Source organism: Rhagoletis pomonella, unplaced genomic scaffold (genome assembly GCF_013731165.1).
Source record: "Rhagoletis pomonella isolate Grant_MI unplaced genomic scaffold, Rhpom_1.0 Rhpom_scaffold_00006, whole genome shotgun sequence".
In the NCBI taxonomy this organism is placed as follows: domain Eukaryota; kingdom Metazoa; phylum Arthropoda; class Insecta; order Diptera; family Tephritidae; genus Rhagoletis; species Rhagoletis pomonella.
The window spans coordinates 77,770,355-77,781,972 of NW_023458560.1; positions in this window are offsets into that span (position 1 = coordinate 77,770,355).

Below are 11,618 nucleotides of genomic sequence, written 5' to 3' on the forward strand. Positions count from 1 at the left end.
CAAATACTAATGCATGAAAATCCTAACCTCAAAAAAATCACCCGTTATGAAACTTGCTTGGACTTGTATGGTCTGTCTCTCATGTACACTTAGGTCTTTTTTATGCGGTAGATGCGTTTTTCAGAAAGCCGCATAAAAAAGTTCTTTAATTTCATACAAGAACAGGAGATGCGTTCCAGCATTTTCAAAACCCGCATAAATTCAGATACTTCAAAAAAAAAAAAAAACAATTTATTTCTTCACTTCTGTATTTTAACCAAAACAAAAAATATCATAAAAAATACATGAATTATGTAAGAAAAATTGAATGCAAAAAAGTAATAAAAACTCTCAAAGAAGCAAAATCGATACAGCGAAAAAAATGTTTGAAAAACCTCATAAATTCAAATCCGCATAAAAAAGAACCACATAAAAAGAGACCTAAGTGTATAAGTTGAAATTTTATAAGCTATTAAAAATTAAAAAAACTATACCTACATATACTACGTTTATACGTAAGCTATTTGCAAATAAAAATAATTTGCAAATACCTAACTCACTGTTTATTCGATGGTGAAAAATTCTTTTTTAATATTGCCTGATTATAAAAAGGCAATAATATGACAATCGAAAAAGAAAATAAAGTTAAAAATGGCAACGTCTTGATTATAAAAAGGCAATAAGATGACAATCGAAAAAGAAAATAAACCTAAGAATGGCGGCGTCTTGCGCTTATTTGCAAATAGTAGCACTAATCAATACTTATTTGCGTGATTTAGTTATTTGCAAATAAAAAGTTAACTCAGCGTTTATACGGCAAATTTTACCATTTTGCAAATTGTTATTTGCGAATAATACGTGCGTATAAGTACATAGTAATATATATGTATGCACATATGAGCCTACCTAGTAGATAAAACTGGCAAAAATAGCACGCATCTATTCTTCTGTGCATGAAAATATATACATAAATAAATACATACATATGAGTATATATGTATGTATATACATATCTACATGTGTGCATACAATCGTTTGCTCTAAATTCTTAGTCGATGCAATTTTTATCCCATACATTTTTGCTGACCAAACAACCCGTTTGCCTGTCTAATCTGCTTGCCTCATTTCCCTCGCTCGTTTACTCGCCTCGCTCGTCTGCTGCTGCAAATGAGTGCCTCGCTCGCAACGCCCCTCTCGCGAGGGCAGAGCTAATGAGGCCCTCGTTTGCTTGCCGCTCTACTCTTGCGCCGCCCTCGTTTGCTTACTCGTTCGCTGGCTACTCATCGCGTGCGCTCGTACCTAACGAGTGCTCATTTGCAAACAGCCTCGCGTGTTCCTCGCAGTGATGCCAGACATTCTCTGTTAAATATCCCACGGAAATGGGGAAAAAATCCCTCAATTACCCACATCTTGAAAAGTTCCCACAAAATTCCCAACGAATTTAAACATATACATGTTTCAGTAGTAAATAAGTAAAATTCATATAAAATAATAATAATAGTTTGGCGCTTACACATATGTGCTTTTCCTCCAATTTGTGGCGGTCCCCTTGATGTTGTCACACAAAGGGGAGGGACCTACAGTTTTACGCCGACTCCGAATGGCGAGTGTATTTTTTATGAGAAGCTGTTTTTCATGGCAGGAATACACTCGGAGGTTTGCCATTGCCTGTCGAGGGCCGACCGCTGTTAAGAAAAAAACCCTTTTTCTGCATTTTTTCCCTTTCATTTTTTTGCTCACTCACTAAGGGCCTAAAATAATTTTTTGGTGACTTTAAAATTGAAGCACATTCATGTGCTATTTAACATTTCATCAGATAATTTGTTCCGCTTTTTACATGAAACACCAGTTACAACTGAAAAGATTCTTTCTTACTCAGCGCTTCAATTGGTTAACGTAAGAAAATTTTCGAAATTGTCCTTATACTTTTTAACAATTATATACCATTTCACTCCACATCACATCTTCAGAACAATTAATTACGTAAGAATGTCGAATATTCTTGAATTTTGATCAATTATGCAACAATAACTGCGTCAAAAGAAAATCCCTTATTTATATGAAGTGTCCCTTTTTTCCCTTCTAATAATTTTTGATGCAAAATATCCCTCAAATAGGGAAATTACCCACAATCTGGCATCACTGGTTCCTCGTGAGTTGCGCTAACTCAGAGCAAACTAACGAGCGAGCGAGGGGCCAAAATGAGGCAAATCCGAACCCTGCATTAGGATGGCCCTTAAATGTAGGAAGCGAATTTTTACATCAGATTTCCTAAGTCTTAACCACCACGTCGATGCTACTATAGTCGAAGTTATCACATATAAATTTTGGTCCCGATTGGAAATGGTTAAGGCGTGTCGCCCAGTGTAACCAATCGTCGCTTGGGTAAAAGATTGTCGTATGTTACGCTCGTAACGAATGACGCTTACGACAATCTTTTACCCGGGTGACGTATTGTATAAAGAAAATTGCAATTCAGTGAGGGCACTTTTTCAGATCTCAAAAAACCGAAATTTGGCTAAATCTCAAAAAGTCTTGCATTGCTTATATTCTGATTTCGTATTCGGATTGAAGGGACAATTTTGACATTAGAATTCATATAAAAATGTCTCAGGTCGAAATTTCTTTTTTATTTCTGTCATCTTTATGTAGATTAACCCTAATTTGGTAATTTGAAGACTAACAGGGCTTTTACAATGTTCAACTTTGAGTTCAACTTTTTTTTTAATGCGAATGTTGAATGGTGTAATGAAGTTGGTCGGCTGCCAACTTTCATTCAACTTTTGATTCAACTAATCGCCTCTGAAAGTTGAACGATGTAAACGCCTCTTAACTCCCAATCCCACCTTTAGGCTGTGTTTTCTCAATCGCTATGTAGAAGGCTGCTCTCTAAGACCCATGTTGCTCATACGACATGACGACTTATTCTTAAAAGTTTCGACATTATTTGATAATGAAGTAACACGTTTGAGATATTTGCACAAAAGGGCAGCTAGATTTTATCACGGTGCTATAATTTTCGGAAACAACTTTACAGCATAACGAATTTTTGTACAATTAAGTCTGAAATAGCCCTTTTTCTAGAGGAAAAAATATAGTTGTTTTAGATAAAGCACCATATCTACGTTTCGGAATGCAGGTATTTGGTTCTCGGAGTCAATGGTTATCAGCTTAACTAAAATTTCCTAAAAGAAGATCGATTTTCAACGAACATAGGATAATGAGAATCAGTTAAAAACTATCCAATTTATAACCGTTGGTTTTGACTCAACATCTCGATTTATTTATTTTTGTCATAACTTGAGATTTTGGAGGTGTATTTAAAATTTTTTTAGTGTCGAAATTATTTTTTAGACCTGTTCTACCAGCTCAGCAACATGACATAAAAACTAAAAGCAAAAATATTTTTTTTTTTAGCACCGTGTGACCATTTTATTGGCAATTTTACTTTCAATCTGCGACTACAGAATTTAAATTCGTACAAAATATTTAATTCAATTATGGAAAAACTGGAAATATTCCAACAAAGGAATTATATATCGCTAGCTTAGAGTGAAGAGTCCATTTTTAATGAAAACCCCTATTTTGATATAGGAAGCAAGGGATATTAAAAATGCATCGTCTCGAAAAGGACTAAGGTACTTGTTTGTTTGCTGAGTTCAAAAGAGGCCCCGAAAATCCGACAAAACCAAAAAAAGGATTGGATCCTTTTTATACGTATGTTGTATTAAAAGTTTTTTTTTCTTATTATGTAAAATTACAAAAATAGACTTGGCAGATTTGCACTCTAAGCTAGCGATATGTGTGTTTATTTAAAACACTTGAGCTTAGGAACAATCTTGCGTTGAGTCAACTTAAATACAATTTATTAGCAATTAAATTCATATCAACAAAATGGCTGTCACTCTAAAGAATTTATATCTGTGTTCATTGATTTCGATGTGATGTCGACAGCTCAATTGTTGACACTTTGATTGGTCCATAAAAATAAGCGAGCAAAGTCGTTATTATTATTATTACTCACCATTACAGTCAATGAATTCTTTATCGAGCTCTTTCCAACGTTTGCGGGTCACATAAACGCGCGCGTACCCACACACACACACACACCAAAATCTTGGTAAATTTCCACTTTATTTCACTCCACACACTTCAAATTGCACCAAGGAGCATATGTACACCCCAGCAATAACAGTAAATTAGTGCGGTTTATCAAACTCATCAACACTGACATATCTTCCCACTCCACTCCAACATCACGCTGTCAACGCCTTTGCTTTGCAGCACACACACATACGCTTTCTCTTGCAATTTTCGCACACTCTGAAAACGCTCGGAAGAACTCGAAAGTGCATAAAATTTACAACCCATAACTCATTAAAGCCAACTCCATAAATCTTTGTCACAAGATTATGGGGGGAGAGAGAAAGGGAGAGCAGCAAACAAGCAGTGGGATTTATGCATATGTTTGCTTGTACTAATACATACAAATTCACATCCACACATAATTATTCGCAAAAGTTTATGAGTGAACTGAAGGCTGTAGATATTTCTTTTTTTTTGTGTGTGAATAACTCAGTGAGAGGGGAGACCAGTATGTTTGCATGTATGTATATAAAAAAATATTTATTGGACCAAAAGGTAGTGGGTAGGCACTGTGGCCAATGGTAATCAACTATTACCACCTCCGCATGGTTGTAAGCCATACAGAGTCCGCAGAAGACTCCGGAAGCAGTGTCCGGAGGATGCATCAGACTAGGCCGAGCATACTTTGAACTGCCATCTAATTAGAACTTAAGAAAGTTCAATTACATGGCAGTTGAGAAGTGCATGTGCAAAAATTTCCTAAATTGCATAAAGGAAATTTTTGCACATGCAGCAGTACATAGCATGTATTTAGGCGCCTGGTGTTAGCAGACGCGCCTAAACAGTGTGGGAGAAATGAACTTGCAGCCCGCCCACTTCAAAAAAAAGCAAAAAAAAAGTCGGACATCAAACAAGCACGCGCTGCCAGAAATTGCAAATGCTGATGCCCAAAGTTGACTCATACATAGATACATACAAACACAAATGCACATTCTTATGTAAGTGTATGAGCGCACATTACGGTATTTATGCGTCTCATAAACGCGCGCACAGACAGCAGCAACAAATCTGCTGCTCCCTCTGCTCGCTATTGGATTTAGGATTACGGGTGCAAAGGTCTTGTTGCCGCATTTATGACCATTTATATTCCGAGTGCAATGTTGCATGCAACATGCTACACAATCAGAGCGGAGCAGCAGTCAAAGGACGCTGTTGGTAAAATTTCGAAAAGTCGTGACACCGTTGTTGTCGATGCTCTTCCACTTGGCCCCCAATATAAATGTTAAGAGCAAGTGTGTGTGATATGATCACAGTTTGTGGATGCCATTGTGTGTTTGATACTCACGCAGATGAGCGCGAATTTCACAAAACTATTATTACCGTTATTATTTTGGGTAATAAAGTTATTACGAGGATGCCAATAATAATGTTGCAGCAACTATGAAGTGGTTGGTTGATGTAATGGTGGATGTAAGGGGACGTGCATTGTAACGGTAGTGTGAAAGTGTGAGTTCATATAAGCCGCATGGATTGTGTTGTCTGTGCTAAGTACTGGTACTTAACTGGCCTGCCTGGACACACCCAATCCTACAAGGAGTACTATAGAGACTATGTTGTTAACAGAAATTGTATTTAAACACTATTTGATATCATAATCATTAAATGGTTGCTTTATAGATTTGACCAAATGGCTGCTATAAGAATCAAATTCTATTTCTTAGTTTCAAAAAGATAGTATGTGTAAAGTAAGTATATTGGCTTAGGTACATACATACTTATATGGTAGCGAACCAATAATGTTGTTCCTTTTTATGCTTTATTCACATATGCTCTTTATTGCCTAGCCAGGTTCGGCAGTAGGGTGGAGCGAAAAAATATATATTTTTCGATTTCGAAATTCTAAAAGTGCGGAAAAGTTGTGTAACATCGAAAAATATTTACGGTTGCCCCAAGAGCCTTAAAGTTTCGAAAAATCTCTCAAATTATTGTTCTTTTATAGCTTTTAGAAGACTTTTTAGAAAGATTTTGATTATGTAGTTTTTTAGTCCATTTTAGTATAATACAATGAGGCTTTTAAGTTGCTAAATAAGTTATTAGTAAAAAGAAATATTTTTAAAGAGCTTTCTAAATACATGTGGACGAAATGGGACCATAAATATTGGTTTGCCAAATATATCGACTCGTGCGCCATCTATCGGCAAAATTTTCAGTGGGTTTATTTCCTTTTACATAGTTAATCTGCGTTCTTAATACGAACCAAATCGAACTATAAATACGGGTTTTTAAATTATCTCGACTCCTGCATTGTCATCGGGTTTCGAGCCAACTGTGAAGTTTCAAGTCCTAAGGACTTCATCGGGAAGTTGGTCAAAAAATGATGGCAAGATTTGCCCCTAACAAATATATCTACATACATACAAAGCAAGTTAAATAAAAGCTTGTAAAAAAGTCGATAGTTTTGGGCAATTTTTTTACTGACTGTGCGGCACAGATTTTCCATACAAACTATGTTCAACTATTTTTACATGGAAGAAAAGGCAAAAAATTGCCATAAATAACCGGCATACTAAAAATCGTTCTAAAAAATCTTTTACAAAAACTTTATAAGAACCATAACTTGAAAAAGTTTTTGGAGAATTTAAGGCTCTTAAGTTGACCTGTTATGCAACTTTTCCGCACTATTAGAATTTCGAAATCGAAAAAATGTTTTTTTCGCCACACCGTATTTTGCAGTCTTCTTCTTAGCAACAACTCGTAAAACCTATAAAAGGGAAGGATTAGGTATCAAATTTGAGCTTTAATGTAGGTTGTCCCTCTAGTCGTCATGATTACAACACCATTCACCATTGGTATGCTTACATTCCATGCTTCTATTTTAGGAAGCCGTGAATGTCCGTTCCACATGGCCGGCGCTATATATTCGCACAGTCAACAACATACACCGCGAGCCAAAATCATTAAACTATTCACCAGTGACTCCAGGAGTCTCCCAGAGCACCTACCACCGTTGTCTCGGCGATTCAACGGTGCATTCATTGGTCTTCTCTTCCCCGCCGCCGCCATTAGCGCTCCCTCTCACAGCTCTCACACCGCTCTGCAGTCTCTTTATTCTTCGGAACGTCAGGTAGTCAGCGTTCTTGGATAAGAAGTTGTCTGTGTCTGTAAGACGGGTCGCGACATTTATACATTGAAATACAGTGAAGAATTGACTGACCATTACTCCAAATGCGAAACAACCCCATCAAAAACTCTTTTACTTTATCTTCATTTACATTGATTCGTCGACTCTGCCGTTCCTATAAGTTTTCTAGGCTCCCAGACGAGAGTGATGTTCAATTCGGTTAAAATCGCCTTTCTACACCTAAACTTAAGTAAAATTATCTCCGCTTAAATTACTTTAATTCCATTTCCTGAAAAAGGCATTTAACTCTTCTATTTAGAAACATTTATTTAATTCATGGCGGCAAACCTAAAACATTTTGCCATAGGGGTTGACTAGTAGTGAAATAAAATCAACTGAAAAAAAAAAGTACATAGAATTACTCCCAAAGGTAACATTAACACCGAAAGTCCACCAGCGACAATAATATAAAACGCAAAATAGAGCAAGAAGAAAATAATGAAATCATCAACAACAACAAAAAAATCAATAGACAACCTCTTTTACGAAACTTCAAACATGTGTGTGAAAAGTAGAAGTTATACATTTAGCTGGTTTTGGTTCTTTCATTGCACAGTGGTTGCATCGCCATAAATGTAGGCAAACAAAATTAAATAGTATAAATGTGAAGCATTGTAAAGATGAACTAAATTACAATTTTTGTAAAAGTAATGACTCGAATATTTTTGAATGGCTAACTTTGTAATTAAAGTTTTTCCATTTAATGCCTAGTGGAAATCCGGCATTACTCGATTTTTTTGTACCTAAAGAAGTATAAATTTGAAATATGTATGGATTCGCCCACTGCCACTCCTTTACATGAAGGAAAGTTAATTACAAAATTTTTTGATTAAAACTTTTTTATGCTTGGCCTCTACAGCGACCACTGTACATATGTGCATTGCTTTCATTCGTGCGGAGTACTATCTGTGTCTACTAAATGAAATTTTTCTTTTCTTCTGCTTTGCAGTTTGACTTTTGCATGAATGTAAGCAAATAAAGATACCAGACAAAGGGAAAATGGTTATTATTATGGTCTCAAACGAAAAGCTTCCGTCGACCCCACACTCACTCAACAGACACTTTGAGAGGCAAAAGAGAAAAGTACACTAAAAGTACTGGCTAGTTGTTATTCCAGTAAAAGTACTCCAACTGAAACTAACTGACAGTCGTTACCTTTAAATTTGGCAAATTCACTTTATATTCGCTTCATTCTTGAAGTGTTGATCTTTGTCAACATCAACATCAACATGCACGTCACCATTGTCATTATCATCTGTTCAACTAAGCGGAAAAGTGTCACGATGCTATTGTTGCTCGGCTACACTGTTGTCTAAAAGTACTGGAAGGTACAGAGTGTAGAATGCGGATATTTAGAATATCTACCCGTACTCGCTTCATTGCAACAGCTACTTTTGTAACTCTGCCAGTTGTTGGGCTGGTCATGTTTTCGGTTTGGGCTTTCGTCACTCAGCTGTGGCCATGATTCGTTGATTTGCCTACACTCGTATTTACTTAGTTGGCTGCATTTCTGAGGCTACTGCTACTCGTAGCTTGTTGCTCTGCCACCATGACGCCGTTGTCAGCAACATGACACTAACGACAACAATAAGTGAAGGAACAGTGCTGGCGTGTAGACTGTAGGCACTGCAAGGAATGCAAAGTGTAGTAAAAGTAATAATACCAACAATAACAATAGCGTCAGCAGCATTTGGCAGACACAGCGGAAGATGGGTGGAAAGGCAGCAAAACTGGCGGCAACTGCCAAGTACATAAAAGCAAAGAAAAGGCAGGGCAGCCAACTGCATAGGAAGTCAACGTCAGTTGAAATTGAGCACTGGCGCACTGTAAGTGGCACGAAAAAGGAGCAACAAAGTCTCTGTTGTGGCTCACAACAGTAATAAAGGCAGTTGTTGTTGCAGTATATACTCTGCTATGATATGGATCATGTTGTTGTTGTGGTGCATAATTTAACCGTCTAATAGCCTACATCTCCCTGCTGACTGACCGCCCATGTTCAACCATCCACTCCAAACAGCATGTATGCATTGCTCCTTCATCCACTCCATTAGCCAATCATCGTAGCTCATTTCGAACGATCTGCTTGCCTTCTTGCTAATTTGTCTGTTGTCCGATATATGCGATTTGCTGCTGCATAAACAAAATTTCTCATCAACATGTCCAGTAAGCGCAAATGCAGGAATTGAAGTGCCAGATTGCCTACTGTTACAATAAGAATGGTGTGGAATGTCAGCGCTATTAAGCCAGAGCATGTGGTGAGGGTGAATGTGTGTGTGTGGCAATGCAGTTGGGAAATGAATGCGAAGAGGCATAACGGCTGATTGGCTTTTATTTCGAAAGCTGGGTTCAATAAGCTGTAAAGATGCTGCTCTTGTGGTGGCATCAACCCCCAGATAATGTGTGGTTGTGTAAGTAAAGAATTTTTCCCACAAAGGATTCATTTAAAAGCCACTAAGTCAATGACTTATCCGTCGGAATATTAGTAGCATACTGAGGACTGATAGAGACCTTTTCACTACACATAGCACGACTTTGTTGCGCTGGGTATTTGGGTATATTCCCATCGGTTCTCTATGTCTGTCGGAGTTTTGGGAGAAGATAGCAGCTTTAATGCGAAAAAAAATCGTTTCTATTTGCTACCAGTAGTTCAACACTCCATGAGCCAATTGGAAAGCTGTCACATTAAGGAAGGCAATTTTCTTTCCATTCAAACGATGTACATATATCTTTTATCATAGGAGTCCTAAGTAATCCAATAATCACCGAACAAAAACTTGTTATGATCACGTACAACGTGCATAAAGGTAACTATTAATAGGTAAGTAGCGAAAAAATCAACCAAAAAAATTACACTAATACAAATGCTAAAATATGTACATACATATGAGCACAGAAATGCATCCTAAATATATGCTTTAATATTGATAATAGGTTAAGAAATCGGGATAAGCAGCTGATTTTCACTATGTCAAATTCAATGGCAATTGTCATCAATTCACTTTAACTCAGCTCAACTCAACTCACTTCACCTCAACTCATCTTACTTCACCTCCACTCATCCTAACTCACCTACACACACCTCATCTCTACTCACTTTAATTGTAGTGTATAAACCTAGTCATCTCTCTCAAAGGTCTACGGCGTTCAGTAAGTGAATTTGCATTGCCTATGTTCAAGTGTCGTAAAGGCAACTGATACCTTTAAACCCCAGTTTCTTGACCAAGTAGGGGCAGTTTTCAGCGCAATTTATCTTTAAAGTGTAATATGGTTGTCAGGACAGGTACCTGAGGACCGTAAAATTAGATCGCTCACTACCCATACATAAAGTTTAAAATTAACCACTGTTTCGTCCGAAGTCAAATAATCGACCTTTTCATATTAAAACTGCGCGAGTGCTGATCAAAATCAAACTTGTGATATTTACATTAATTACTCAATTCAGGTTAAACGTACGCTGGAGCTACAAGTCCGAATTGCAGAAAGCGAAAAATTTCAAACTATCCAATAATAGGCAGACAGCAGTCCAATATGCATCATTCATGCTGACCGCACTCGAAATGCTGCCAAGCACTTCACAGTAGTGGCAAAAATTCTGAGAGCCTTAACAAGTTTTGGTGCTTCAACCCACCCTGGCTGGCCAATAGCTGGTTGTAAAAGTGGCAGGCCAGCACGTGGCGAATTGATTGCACTCTAACGGAACTTTCACCTAAAGCTGAAACAATTTCGAAATAAACAAAAACTGCAGCAGGCACAGATATTCTGGCAAACGAAGTACTTACTGGCAAATAGTCATTTTAATATCCGCACTGACCAGCAGCGAGAGTGGTTTGCGGTCAAGGGACAGCAGGTGGCGCTAAATGTACTGCACTGTATTTAATGCATGCGATCACCTGTGTGGCACCGTGGGGTAGCGTGAAATATTTCATGATTTATATGTGGGTATGTATGCGTGGATAATCTAACTTAGATGCGTGCAGTTGCATCCTGTCTATTAGCAGCGCAGGTGCGCCTAAAAGCACACATCAATTGCAATGTGGCATTGCGAGTACATTTGGCACAGGAAAAGCTGCCGGTACAAACAACTAAAAGCAATATTTGCGCATATTCCTTGCATCCTGAACATTAGGCAACAAATATGAGAGTGCTATGTGTTAAAAATGGCAAATATTGGGCTGTACACATGCGAATGTGCAATAATATATTTTACATAAATTTGCGCGCTCTCGAATTGGAAGCGAAATTTTGAAATGTCAAAAGGCCTTTAAAGCAAAAGCTTTAAGGCACCAAGAACTACTACTTTTTTACTTTATTATGTCTCTTATAAAGGGTGATTTTTTTGAGGTTAGGATTTTCATGCATTAGTATTTGACAG